Here is a 14,080-nt window from a genome sequence, read left to right as displayed (position 1 = left end):
GGGCGACATGAGCCATTGGTGAACTTAATTTTTATGCCTTTAATCCATTGCTTATGCAGATTCCGCATAGTGTGTGGTCCATTGGCCAACCCAAATGGAGCCATGGTCATTTCCTCCAACACCCTGAGATCTTCGGCCTCTCAGGTCTCTGTAGGGCCTTCAAAAAGATCATCCACTATTAGAGGATCTTCTTCAATTGCACTTTCATATCCTACTTCATTTTCTTCCTTATCATGTCCATCATCTTCCTCTGGAGGCTCTGTCTCTGCTTCTGTAGAGGCTCTGTAGAAGAACAGATCTTCTTCCTCTGCGTCTGCTTCTGCTTCTGCTTCTATCGCTGGCTCTGGCTCTGCTTCTGTAGAGGCTCTGTAGGAGAAGAATAGATCTTGTGCCTCTGTGTCTGTTTCTACTTCTGCTTCTATCTCTAGCTCTGTCTCTGCTAGTGTCTTTGTGACTGCCATGTAATAGGGAGAACAATACATCCATGCTTCTATTTCACTATCAGAGGTGATTTCAAAAGTCAATTCTGGTTGAGGCAGGAGGTATTCTCCCATGGACAAGGCGTCTCCTGATGTACCATCTGTTACCTCGTTGGAGGAGTCAGTTATGACTTCAATGGATGTGGATCCATTGCCTTTTTGCGATCCATACAATTTCAACACCACTTTGTTAGGTCCTCTGCCTAGGGTCAGGGTTCCTTTGAGCCAATCTGTCCTAGCAGGATGCCCAATGGTTTAATTCTGCTTTGGTTTGCCAATCTTATAAGCCACTGTGTAGGTTGAATTCCTTGCAACCCTAAATCCTTCATTATCACATCCGTCATTAATTTTACTGATAAAACTCCATCAATCAATGCATCTGAGATAAAGCATCCTTCAATCCATACACTAATCTATGGTGTTCCAAGATCTAGATAGGCGTTAGCCACATCTACTTCCTTTACAGGCTCCGGGGCCTTATTGGTCTTGGTCGCTGTTGAAGGAGCTATCCTTAGTCCACGTCTTCTTGTCAAGATGCTTTTGAATTTCTTTCGGCAAGTGGGAGACAGCATCAACAACTACTGGAATGTTAAGTTATGTTTAAAAGTATCTACCAGGTCATAATCTTTGATAGGATCCACAGGCTTCTCTAGGCTGTTGGGGAATGGGGCTACATCCATTTTTATCTTTCCTTTTTCTTCTAGCAATGGCAGCATCGTCATTTCCTATGTTTTTGGAATTGCTTCTGTATCATCTATCTCCTGGACCTTTGGTCCTATTTTTGGGACTGTCTCTATGACTCTCTGTGGCACTGCAGTGCTTTGCATTGCACTGTTCTGTCCTGTACTGCTCTGTCTTATACTGCTCTGTCCCTCTGTTGACAGGTTGAACTTCATAGTCTTAGCAGGAGAATTATTTTCATTTTGAACAACTGGTTCCTTCTTCTTGGCACGCATGACAGTGGTAACTTCCAACTCTACCAAATTGGAGGTAGGCTCTTGTACCTTCTGTTGGCTATCAGTGCCATTAGCCTTTACAGGGGCTGGACTTGGACAGTCCTTTGTAGTGTGGCCTTCTTCCTTGCATTGGCTTCATAAGGGCTTCTAATCCATAGATCGTCTAGGGTTTGGATGAGATATGACCCTTTTCTCCACACCTATAACATTCCACCTATGATCTCTGACCACCACCAGACTGTCGTCCTCTATAACTTTGAGAGGGAAACCTCCTTGGACCGAAATTCAGACCAAACTCCCTAGGCTTTGGTCCAATATCCTGTGTTGTCATTTTGGATTCTAGCAAGTTGAATCTTGCATTTTCATCCTTATGTCTTCGTTCGTGCATCTCTTTCAGAGAGAAAATATCCTCTGTATGGTTCTTCTGCAAACAGTAGGAACAAAAGGCTCCAGGAATGGTTGGTTATTGGGTACATTCAGTGGCTAACTGTCCCACTTGATGACACTTTTTGCACCATGTATTAGAGTGCATCACATCTCTCCCAACTCCCATAGGGGTGGATATGTTGGCAGTATTCACCTTCAATGTTTGTAGCTGCTCTGTAATCACATCCATAAGCTCTTTCTTGATACTTGCAACTGAGTTGGATAAGTAGTCCTTCAAATCTTCACCTCCTGAAGTACTTTTCAGTAGGGTTTTGGGAAGCTTCTGTAATTATTGCATACATTGATTGGGTCGATCTAGAGGGTCCTCTGTTTTGGTTCTGATTCAGAGCTCCTGTTGAGACTTGGGATTGTTGATTCCAGTTGGTAGGGTTCCACTGTTGTTGAGTTGCCATTGGAGGAACTGTTTGAGGCCACTGTTGTTGTGGTTGAACCATCATTTGAGGCACTGTCATAGTGGATTAGGTGCATTATATTGCGGCACTGTTTGCATCTGGGGATAGGGGTAGGGAACTGTTCCTGGGATTGCATTTGGTGGATATACCATTCCTGGCATGGGAGGAGGTAAGACTCCTCTTCCTAGAGTCATTGACAACCTTGCTTCAACTTCGTCATATAATCTTGCACCTTCCACTACAGCTTGCAGATTGACTGGTCTTCTCAATTCCACGAACTTGCGAACTTCTAGTTGTAGGCCTCTAAGGAACACTCCTTTCTGAATGCCTTTGTCCAAATGATGGTTAGTCCATCTCTTCAGGATGGATTCCATTCGTGAGACATAAGCTTCTACTCTTTCTCCAGAGGACTGACTTAGGTTTGTGAACTCCTCTTGCATCTGCTCTTCAAAACCTTCGCGCCTGAATTTAGTGAGGAAGGCCAACTTCAGTTCGTTCCAAGTGCCAAAATTTCCTACTGCTTGTCTCTCATATCACTGAAATGTCGTGCCTATGAAAGTGGCGGGGAATATCGCTAACCAATGCTCAGGGGTTTTGGCATTGTTAGTCACACATGCTACCATAAACTCTACTACATGAAGATCAGGGTCTTCATTGTACTCTCCCTTAAAAATTGGCAATGGGGCTACATTTGCTGGCCTATCATCAATATTTCCAGGACGAATCAGACTAGGAAGGGGACCTTGAGTTGCCATGGTGACTTTTGTAAAGAGTGCTTTTAGGGCATCAAAAGAAGGCTTCTACTGCGAGCTCTTTCTCAGCTTTGATTCTTGCCTTCTCTCTTCTCACGTACCTCTGGACTTGTTCTAATGCTTGCCTCTTGATTGCGTCACTCATTAGGGGCTTGGCTCCAGCCACTTGTTTAGTACTCAACAGAATAGAATCAGAGAGGGCTTCAGTCTCTAGGGATTCTCTAGCCAACATCTCTTCTACTTCCTTCTTTTCAACATCTCTAAATTCAGCTTTCAAACCACTACAGAGGGGGAGATATTCCATTTTGAAAGTATCAAAACTCATTCTTCTTAGGATCGTTGTTGTGCCATCTTTATAATAATGCCAACTTTTGAGGGTTTCAATAGTGTATGTTGTGAAAAACACTCTATCTACCAACTTCCAGTGGGTTGCTAATTGGGCAAACAGAAGATTGTCAGTGCATCAAGCATCCCACATATCTTATTGTTGAGCATCCACGAACAAATTCCAAAGGATTTGTATATATAAAGTTCAAAAAGTGGATGGAAGCTCATTCTTTGGTGTGTGCCCAACAAGAGCTATTCTCTTCTTCTCCTCTCCTTGCTTGTGTGTGCTCTTGAGAGAGGGAGTGATTGTGAGAGTGGTGAGGGAGTGAGTGAGTGGGAGTGAGGGATCAAGGGGGTGAAGCTCTTCACCATCTCGTCTTCTCTTCTCTTCTCTTTCCTTCTCTTACGTGCACGGCTATGGCGGTTGGAGCTTGGAGATGGAGGAGGCTTGAGCATGCTTGAGCTAGCATCTAGGATCGTAGAGCTACCGAGGTGCTTGAGAGAGAAGGCAATGCACATCGGCATCGAGGTAAGCTCACTACACTAGTAGGATCGATGGCGCGTCGGCTATGTGAGAGGTAGCCATTAGAGCTCGCTTGGAACGCTTGAAACAATAAGCGGTCCATGGGTCTTGGCGTTGAGCGAAGGCTCCCACAAGTACCATGCCCCTATTCGAGACAAATGATCGATCATATAATGTTGCTTTCCTTTTTGTACTACTATCGAGAAGTCCAACTTGAGAAGAAGTAGTACCATCGGCCTATGCAGCCAATAGCACATGGTTTACTAACAAGATACAACACAACACAATTTGGTGGTCCAAGAAGATAGTGAAAGTCATTGCTGGTAAATAATGACGAAACTTCTTCACCACAAACACCATGGATGGTAAAAACCATTGAATGTGCTCATCCCCTCGTGTAGGTGCCACCTAAAAACACTAGATATACAAGTATCATTCAAACACACAACTAGACATGTACTATCTCATCATAACATTGTATCCCTATATAAACACTATTTTGTCATGTACACCACTTGGGCTTGTTTTAAAGCATAACACTGGCCATCTTTCAACACGTCACATTTTGATGTTTGATGACAATCAACATTAAATGATTTTGTCTCATAGGTTAATTTTGGCCACAAAATATGTTCATATCTCTCTCTCTCTCTCTCTCTCTCTATATATATATATATATATATATATATATATATATATATATATATATATATATTATTTTATTTTATTTTATTTTCATATATACTAATGTTATATCTTTTGACATAAATATGAGTAACCTTTAGTAAACACATTTATGTAACATTACTATAATTAGACATTAATATAATTAATAAATTTTATTCTTAAAACATTATTAATAAAATATTATTTTTCATTAATAAAGGTAGTAATCTTTTTTCCATAAGTTAGTACTATAGATACACATATTCATGTATGTATATGTATGTATATCACACAATTGGCCATGTTGTCTATGATGACTAACATTTGCATATCATTGTGCACCATAGTCCACTACTTACATGCCATTGGCCATCGCCACATTACGCTTGCACTACTAGCCTACATCGCCAGCTTTTGTCCAATGTAGCCCCTTGGAAATACATGGGTTGTGAATCTTAAGTCTTTATCCTAAATCATGTTGAATAGCACTCCATATTATTAAACTAATGTGTTCATTCCACTAGCAGTCATAGAAAAGTGAATTCACTCTAGTATTTTCAAAAAAAATTATAAATAAAATAATAGACTAGCTTCTTTCCAGGTAGCGATCATAGAAAAGTGAGTTCACTCTAGCATTTTCAAAACAAACTAGCTTCTCTCTCTCTCTCTATATATATATATATATATATATATATATATATATATATATATATATATATATATATATATATATATAAACTTTAAGTGAATGCATTCAACCACAAAATCATGCTTTTATTCTCTAATATGACCATTGTAGGCATTGTTCCATTTTTGCATCTTTTTAGTTGCGTTAGGACTTTAGTTTCTCCCTTGCCTAAGGGTATGAAATACTTCCTAAGATTACTAAGTGAGCTATGTGGATTTTTTAATGTGTGCTTTTTTAAAAAAAAACTTGCAAGTAATTAACCTATGCTTGCCCATTGATTTGTGGACAAGATGATATGTCACATGGTGAGGTTTGTAGAAACTAGTCATAAAAGTGAGGATTATACTCAAATGTGGTGTAGTAATCCATGTCATGTAGGCAGATGCCTACATGAATTATATAGGTCAAAGCATCTTTTGAGACATCTCTACTCACTCAACTAGCAATATGAAGCTCTTTCTCATTAAGAAAAATATATTTCGAGCCACGGAGTCTCCATCAAAATGCCCCCCCCGAAATTCATGCCGACGCTTCAACCAAGACTTCGTGCATCTCATGTTCATAGATGTAACCGCCAATAGGCCATCTTGGCCTAACCGATACAATTATCCATCAATTAGTTAATAGGGTTGCACTTTGATTATGAGTCAACAAACTCAAGCCTTTTCTATGGGTTGGTTAGGTATTTCATTTTTCAAGATCTCAACCATGTCATCAGGCCAATAGGGAGTGAGGTCAGCTTTAAAGAGATCATCTGTTTTAGAGATTTTGAACTAATGTGCATCATGAATATCATCTTTGATGCCCTTTTTTCTAGCTCTCCATTGGATTATTCGAGACAAATGATTGATCATATAATGTTGCTTTCCTTTTTGTACTACTATCGAGAAGTCCAACTTGAGAAGAAGTAGTACCATCCGCCTATTCGAAACAAATGATCGATCATATAATGTTGCTTTCCTTTTTGTACTACTATCGAGAAGTCCAACTTGAGAAGAAGTAGTACCATCGGCCTATGCAACCAATAGCACATGGTTTACTAGCAAGATACAACACAATACAATTTGGTGGTCCAAGAAGCCAGTGAAAGGCATTGCTGGTAAATAACGACGAAACTTCTTCACCACAAACACCATTGCCAATCCTTCCCTCTCAATGGTAGAATAGTTCATCTCGGTGTCTGTGTAAGTTGACAGCTAGCAAAGCTCACTAGATAGTCCAATTTGTGCTTACTAGGCTAGCATAACGCTTCTCCCATGGCAAACATCAAGGCATTGTATATGCACATAGAAGATTATGTTCCAATTTGAGGCTTATAGAATCAGTGATGTGGTTAGAGCCTTTTTAGTGTCTCATAGCCACATTGGCATTCTTTGGTCGACTAAAAAATGATTAGCAGCTTGTAGAAAGGTTGGAAGATTAGTGTGTAGTTCAATATAGACCATTGATAGTATGTAATGTGGTTGAGGAAGCATTGAACTTCCTTATAGTTCATTGATGGTAGTAATTTAATAAATCCTATGACTTTTGGGAAGTCAATTGCAATGTCACGCTTTAATACTACATGCCCTAGAATGCATCCATGTTTGCTAACACTTTAAGGGGTTCAATGAGAGATTGCACTTTATGGCATTGGGGTAGGGGACAAGATTGAGGCGTTGGAGGAAGCAAACCACTGGAACCTCTCAGGAGGAGGAGGAGGAGAAGAAGAAGATGGTGGCAGGGGAGGAGATGGTGGCGGGGGAGGAGGCGACTACGACTGGTGGAGGCGGAGAGGGAGAAGAGGGAGATATGGGTGACTGCGACTGGTGGAGGCGTAGAGGGAGAAGAAGGAGATACGGGCGAGAAAGGGAGCGCTGGCGGGCGGAGATCTGGGCGGAGATCTGGCGGGCGGTCGAAGGCAATGGCGAGGCAGGCGGCCGCTAAAGGAACCGTCTCGAGGGAGAGGAGGAGGGAGTGGAGGAGATGAGGGAGAGGCGCTGTGGCGACGATGAGGGGAGAGGAGGACGGAGGAGGGCATGCGGGAGTAGGTAAACGGTTGGTTTTGTTTTTTTTATAAAATTTATTGTTGTTTTCTTTTCAAATTGTATTATTAGTAGTTTTTTTTTCTTGTTGTTTTTTCTTGTGTGTGTAAAAAAAAGTGTTTGTTTTTTTTTGTTTTTTTGTTAATAATTATAAATTGGGTATGGATGTGCAAAAGGAACGCACCCCTGTCCCACGTGCATGCACGAGGCGGGGGTAAAAAAATTTGCAATGACGGGATCAAATGGGGTAGGGACGGCGATGCACGAACCGCAGATGCCACGGGGGTGTCCCGAGGCACATAAAACCAAAAACAGGCGTGTTCACGTGCGACATGAGAAACGTGGTCACACGGCAAAAAGGAAAAAATCATAATAAAACCCAAATCGTACATCGGATCGAAAATCTGTAAAAAGGAAAACTATGCCAGGAGACAAGGGGGAGATGATGGAAAAATGCAACACCTGGTCCGGGGCAAAATCAGGGTGTTCACATGAGAAAAACACAAAAATAAGCTCGAAAACGCATACGGGTATTAATATCAAAAAATCCGCGCATCGGAATGAAGTGCGGAAAGAAGGAAAATTGTGCAAAACAATGTATCCTACAAGCTTACCATGGAAAAATACAGTTCTGAGCAAGATAGGACGCGTTCACATAGGAAAAACCCAAAAAACGGGCCCGAAAATGTACTCGAAAATTAATACGGGAAGAATCGTGCACCGGAATAGAGGACAGTAAAAAGGAAAAATATCCAAAAGAAAGGGATTCACAAGGTTGGTGCATCAAAACTCAGTTTGGGGGAAAGTAGGAGGGGTTCACGTGGAAAAAACACGAAAAACACATCCGAAAACACTCGAAAAAATTAATAACTAAAAATTCAATAGTTGAAAGAGGGGTGAGGAAAAAGGTAAAAGTGGGGGAAAGGCAGGAGGGACATGGCTGTCAAATTAAATTGGAATTCTGGTGAAAAGAAGGCAGGTTCACATGGAAAGATGTGAAAAATAAGCACGAAAAGGGCTCGAAAACCTGCAAAAATTAATAGTGGATCAATTGTGCATCGAAATGACATGGAGTAAAAAGGAAAAATGTTAGGGGGAATGGGTAGAATAGGGATGGCACATCAAATCAGGGTTTTGAAGCAAGAAAGATGCATTCACAAGGAAAACTGTTCAATTTATGGGAATTGCTTCAAAAATTAATAATTTGAGAACCGTCTGTTGGAACAGGGGTTGGTAAAAAGGAAAAATAGGAAGTTCAAAGGGGCAAATAGGACTGTAAGGTTGGATTGGGATTCCAGTGAAAAAAGGATACGTTCACATGGAAAAATCACAAAACAAAGGATAAAGGCAAACGATCAAGAAACAGCTCCGGGGACAGGGGAAATAGAACGAAGGAGTGGGGAAGGGACCCCATCAGGGTGAAATGAAGTCACAGTGTAGATGCATAATCATAACAGGGTATATGCATCATAGATGTGCAGGGACGCGTCCCCACACTGAAAACCTTAGCAGAAAGGGTAAACTGAACATCAAGGACCTAGTACCACACATCAGGTCAACCACGAACGTCCCCACACTTAAGACATGACCGTCACTAAGAAACAGAAGGTGTAGGGTTAGAAAAACTTGGTCCATATTGCCGAGGAGGAATGTCGACTATCGAGGTTGCATCTTGTATCATTATCGGCTGTAGGAGGTAACAAGGTGTCTTCACAACACACGTCCTTCGTGGCAGGGACCATGCGGCGGCACCCAGGGAGGTAGCTGGTTGAAGGAATCGCAGGAAATTCGTCGATGACGAAGGATATTGCACTCAACTCATGATCACTCAAATGGAATGAAAGAGCAGTCACTCGCCCCATTACTAACATCACTCAAGGAAATAATGATGGGACCCAAAGCTCACACCCGATTTAGGAATCGACAAGGGGATGGTGCAGAGAGGGTATGCTAGGGTGCACAGTTGACGGTGCATTAGTGCGTCCAATCCTGTTTGGCATAGGTGCAAGCAGGAAGGCCAGGGAGCCTTGCAGTGCAGTGTACAGAATAGAGTGACGTGTCCTATGCTGATGGCAGAGACCCATCCCGTGCGTGCATAGGGAAACAGAAATGTACCTGACTCCAATTGTCGTAACGTCCCTCAATACTCACCTCTCGATAATTGATTGAAGAAACACCAGTCACACTCAGCCCACCCTTTGTCTCACGCTCTATTGAAGGATACAAAGGGAAGCCCATTCTTGAGACCCATGGATGTAATCCTCACCATCACTGGTGTAGAGGTTGTATGCCTTATGTGCATTTGATGGTGCAATTGTGCATCCCACCCTGTGTTGGTATACAGTGCAAGAAAGGCCAGGGAGCCTTATGGTGCATTGCACAGGAACAAATCGTGCATTGTGCATTGAGAGGCCCATACTATGAGTGCAACACTCCGTTCACACATCTCACCTCTCATTTGATTTGAAGGGAAAGACTGGTCACTCAGCCCACCTTGTGTCTCATGCTCTGTTGAAAGATATAGAGGGTAGCCCATACGAACATCTCCATCCTGTTAGGATGAAAGCTCACATCACTCAAGGGGTTGGTGATGAAGATCATGTCGGCTGTTGTTCTCATCAAGATCTTGAAGATGAGGCATACCCAGGGAGGCAACCAACAAATCTCGTACTTCAATGATTGGTGCAACCCAAAGCTAGAGAGCTCACATTAGTTGACCTTGAATTCTTTGATACTATGAATCCTAGATATTCAATCTTCTTTTTTAAGAAGGACATTTCTTCTTTTTAGCATACAGTTTGTAGGCTCTCATTGTTTCAAGAACTACTCGTAGATATGGTCTATGGTCTTCTTCATTCTTGGAATATGTTAAGATATCATCGAAGAAGATGAGGACGAAGTCATCAATGTAGGGTCGAAAAATGTCGCATCAACCTGTTGAAGGTGGTAGGAACATTTTTTAATCCAAACGACATCACAATAAACTCATAATGACCGTACATTGTGTTAAAAGTAGTTTAAGGGATATCTTCCTCCCTAATTCTTATTTGATAATAGCCTAACCTGAGATTGCTCTTTGAAAAGACCTTTGCTCTCCCTAGAGTCGCTCAAGCAATTCATCTATCCTGGGGATTCAATATTTGTTTTTCACTGTCACCTAGTTTAATCCACGGTATTCAATACAAAGGTGGAGTGTTCCATCTTTCTTTTTCTGAAATAGTACCGGGACTCCCCATGGTGAATTACTTGGTCAGACGTATCCTTGGTCTAATAGCTGCTTCAGTTGTTCTTTTAGCTCAATGGCTTTAGGAATTGACATTCAAAAGGGCCGTTTGGCAATGGGGGAAGTGCCTGGAATGAGTTGGATTTCATAATCTACTTCTCTTGTTGGTGGAAGCTCTATCAGGTCTTCTGGAAAAACATCCGCATAATCTTTTAGCCAAGGTGGTTGGTCCTTGGCTTCACTATCCTACTCAACCTTGTTGAGCTTAATTAGATAGACAGGTAATCCTTTCTTCAGTCCTTTTACTATCGCGAGAAGCTTTAGCCAACTGAACCTTAAGATTCCCTACTTTCCCCTGAGTGGTTACTTGTTCTCCCTTTGAGTTTTGAAACGTAATTTGACCCTTTCTACAATGGATATGGGCATTATTTGGAATTAACCAATCCATACCTAGTAGACATTCATAAGCCCCATGTTCATAATTCGGAAGCTCATTTTGGAAGAATTGCCACCCAAGCTAAATTCTACCTTGCTAGTTTGTTGTGTTAACAGAACTTGCCGTTTGCTAACTCCACAAGCAAACCAGGTGCATGAGTAGTATTTACGCCTAGTCTTTTTGCACATTTTGATGATACGAAAGAGTGGGTACTTCCATAGTCAATTAAAATTCAAAAGGGTTTACCTTGATAATTTGCTAGTGTCTGAATTACTGAGAATTGGTGATTTGAACCATTCTTACTAAGAGTGGCATGTACTCTCGCTCTTTCCATATCAGATTCCATTGTAGGATCATTATCATTACTGACCTCTTTCGGGTTTATTCCAGCAACCTTGCCCCTAGCATCTTGGTTTTGCCCACGAAACTGATCCGGGTGGATGTTTGGGCCAAGCTTCAGGCACTGCCTCTTGAAATGTCTTGGTTCCTTGCAATGGAAGCACCTTGGAGCCTCATTGCTCTTTCTTGTGGGTATAAAGTTTCCAACTACATTTGACTTAGCTCTCTTTGTCATGTTTGGTTGATAGTACCCTTGGGCTCTTTTTGCATATCCTTGGAAGTTGCCCTTATTCTAACAGTTTGTGTTTCAAATTTTTACATTTCTTGGCTTTTGTTCCATCTCCTGAACTATTGGAGCTGCTCAAATCAATGCATCCTATAAATCTGATTGTCTCATTGACTCAAGGCATGCAACAAGGGCAGATTTAGACCATTGTTGTGAAACATCCATCCTAGGTGCATATTTTAGAAGTGTTACAAATTTGGAGTAGTAAGCTTCTAGGCTTAGGCTTAACTACTTTAAATTGAAGAATTCATTCATCCTCTAGGCTTGATATGTGGGTAGAAGGTATCTCCCATGCACAATGTCCTTAATCTTGTCCCAAGTGATAGAATTTTCAGGCGTTCTTTGGTCCTTGCACCATTATTTCCACCAAAGATGGGCATCTCCTATGAGTTTTAGTTTGGCAATCATTGATTGATTTGATGGTGCAGTTCCTACAGCAATGAAATAGTCTTCCATAGATTCTATCTATGTTTTTGCTTCAGTTGGAATATCCCTCCCCTAACCATCAAACTCCGGAGGCTTGTACTACTTGAGAAGAAATTTATTCTCTTAAGCTTCTGTAATATTGAGATTCAGGGTGACACTCTGGGAATTCATGTAATTTTCATTATCAATTTTCTGTCCAACAATATTCAAAAAGTTATTAACTTGCTTAATCTACCTCACTAATTTAGGAAGGGAATTATGTACTACTCAGTCTTTCTAATAATGATCACAGTTTACATGTTAAAAGAGAGTTTTAATCTTAGTCAAAAATTATTTCAACTTACTTGTGGATCTCTAGTAACTTAGTAGACCTCATCGGCTGGAGTTATGTCATGTATATCCATATCTTGATATTTTTGTAGGAAGGTCTAGATATCCTTATGATGAGGGTTACTCTTTAAAATAGCAATTTCATCGATCAAGACGAAGTTAGTTGGTTTTCTGTTTACGTGTTGATTTTGTAATCTAGTCGGTCATTAGTATGAAAAATGGGGTCCTATTAAGGAAGGATAGTTTAACAAGCCTTTGAGTCCTCTATCCATTGGATTTACCTAAGGTTGATCTATGATATAGTCGGGGTGGTTAGCTTCAATGAATCAATCCATCCCATATTGCCATTCTGGATAGTAAAGGTGAGAACCGTATATTCTTTATAAAATATTCAAAAACTATTTTGCCATTTGAATGCTTGGCGGATATATACACGGCTTGAAATGCGGGGAATTTCTTCTGGCTTTGTCACCTCTATTAGTTAACTCTATTTCTATTAGGGTCTAAAATTTTCATCAAACGGATAATATCTTCCCACTATTCCTAATTACCAAGGAGACAACCAGTTTTGATTATAACACATGGACAAAAATGATTCTTTATTTCAATAGGAAGGGAATACATTATTCGAGTCGTTCAGAAGCTCATATTATTCTTGGAAGAGGATTCCCTGCTACAACTTAGGCATGGCATTGCGATACATCCATTACATAGTAATTAGGATTCTGGGAATGGATATCCAGAAATCTATATTTTAGTGAAAGATCAGGTAATCCATCTTTCTTGTAGTTGCTACAACTGGAGTGTCCTACAACCATGACTCAGTCAGTTGGTATAACCTTTGTAACCTCCTCACAGATGTATCAATTTAATTTAACTTGTTGTCCTCCAGTGAACACCTTTGAGTTTACTCTGGCCTCATAGAAGAGATAAATCTTGACAACCTTAAGGGTTTCCATCCACCTTAGTCTCTTTAAGTTATTCTGGAGGTAAAAAAGATGGTTTGTGTCAATGTAACAATACCTTCTGCTTAACATCCATTATCTTTCATAATACAAGGGTGAAGGATCTAATATCACATCATCTGGTTTCTCCAACTGAAATTAGAGGAGTGCATTGCTGACATAAACATAACTTGGAAAATTAAGAATCGTTCCCAAGATTTGTCCCTCTGCCAAAAATCAAGAACATATATTAACAGGAGGATATTTTCACAACTCGAGATATTTTATGATGTAGTTATAACTAGTTTTATTTTCTTGCATCGTATCCTATATCAAGGTGTGCTCTGATACCAACTATAACGTGCCTGTCTGAGTCGCTTCCTCATCGGCACCTTCTTAGTAGCCCATCAAGAGATATCCTACAAAATGCCATCTAGGATTTGATGAAATACCTTAGAGTTTGCTATCTAGGCTCGCTTGAGTCTACCCCGCAGTGGAAGTTTTGGCCATCCCCATGAGGATCGACCTAGGTTTTTAGTTCCTATTATGAGTCAAATCAACTACTAACGATTGATTAGTGTCAGCAATTCGAGTTTCTACTTCTTATAAAATTACCCTATTGAAATGGACTTGCATTGTACTTGGTTTTCAAAGAGAATGGGAGACGAAGGGGAGTGTGGCACTTCGATCCCTTCTGCCTATAGTGCAAAATCCTATTTCGGGCCCTAAAACGAAGCAAGTCAGGCTTTTTGGTCTCTAGTGATCATACATTTACCTATCAAAAAATGTAAAATTTTTCCTTATTTAGGAAATCTCTCAGCTCATCGAGTCCACTCAATCAT

The sequence above is a fragment of the Lygodium microphyllum genome, chromosome 24, assembly GCF_053477565.2.
Source record: "Lygodium microphyllum isolate KBCC chromosome 24, Lygodium_microphyllum_v1.1.10, whole genome shotgun sequence".
In the NCBI taxonomy this organism is placed as follows: Eukaryota; Viridiplantae; Streptophyta; class Polypodiopsida; order Schizaeales; family Lygodiaceae; genus Lygodium; species Lygodium microphyllum.
Note: the sequence above shows the minus strand (reverse complement) of the source record.